Genomic DNA, 1339 nt, shown 5'->3' with positions numbered 1-1339 from the left:
TGAAAAATCGTGGAAAATAATAATAGTCAACACATTTATATAGTGCCTGCTCTGTGCCAAGTACTGGGTTAAGCACTTTACAATTATTCTTTCATTTGAGAATCACAAGCACCCTAGGAGACAAGACATTATTTTAGGTCCTATTTTACAGATGAGGAAATTGAGGCAAACAGGGTGAAATGACTTGCTCAGGGTTACACAGCTAGTAAATGTCTTAAGCTGGATTTAAACTCAGGTCTTCCTGACTCCAAGTCTGGCATTCTATTCACTGAACCACTTAGCTGCTAAACAGAAGAGTCAAACATGACTAAAAATAGGTGAACAACAAAGTGGAAAAGGCAAGATTGGAAATAAACAAATGAACATGTCTTGATCTCTAAAAAAATAAATAAAGGCTAGCAGCTCTTTCAACTTATATCCCACTGAATTTGACTTTTGACAAAATTATAGAGACTGCCTTATTAAAGTGATGGTTTGTGAACATTTAGAAATAAAATTAGTGATTGCTAAGAGCTAGGATAGGTTTAAGGAGATCCCATTTTCTTCTTTTTCTTAACCTCATTTTCTTTTTTGACACAATGACTAGGCTTGTAGACTAGGGAAATATTGATGACATAGTATACCTGGACTTGAGCAAGTTTTCACAAAATACAAACTGCTTAACAGGTACTAGAAAAGTCCTATGGCTAGTAAATTCTCAGCTCTTACCCTTTCAGTCCCTGAGATTCAGAATACCCATGTGCCTGAGGAAAACTGTTCTCTTCCCTATCACCAATTCCCATTTCCTTATTTCAGTCCTATCATTCCCATGTCCCAATCCAACTCTTCCTGCTCCTTCCATTGTGCCTCTGGGAATTCCTGTTAAACTTCCCCTCATTCTAGACCTCTTACTTTGTTTCTTCCATCTCAGGATCACAGATTTGGCGCTGGAAGGGACCTAAGACATCATCTAGTTCCCCACCACCACACTTACTTTACAAATGAGGCCACTGAGGCCCAGAGAGGTTTGAGTAACTTGCCCAAGGTCATACAGGGAGAGGCAGAACCAGTGTTCAAACCTAAGGCATTCTCCTTCCAAATCTGATATTCACGGCACTGTACTGTGCTGGTACTCATGGAGGCCTGGCTCCCCCTCTTCCTCCCCATCACCATCAGAAACTGTATTAGACACTGCATCTAAGCCTCTCCTTGGACCCTTGTTCCCATCCCTTCCAATGTCCTCTGGAAAACTGCCCCGTAGGCCCCCCTCCCCCTCTTCTCTAATCTTAAATCTCTCATCTCCTGGCTTCCTTCCCTGATGCCTACAAACTCTTCCAGGTTTCCTCAATCTTTAAAAAAT

This window comes from Vombatus ursinus, unplaced genomic scaffold (assembly GCF_900497805.2).
Source record: "Vombatus ursinus unplaced genomic scaffold, bare-nosed wombat genome assembly UNPS02010219.1, whole genome shotgun sequence".
NCBI classification, from domain to species: Eukaryota; Metazoa; Chordata; class Mammalia; order Diprotodontia; family Vombatidae; genus Vombatus; species Vombatus ursinus.
This window is presented reverse-complemented; position numbering follows the sequence as displayed.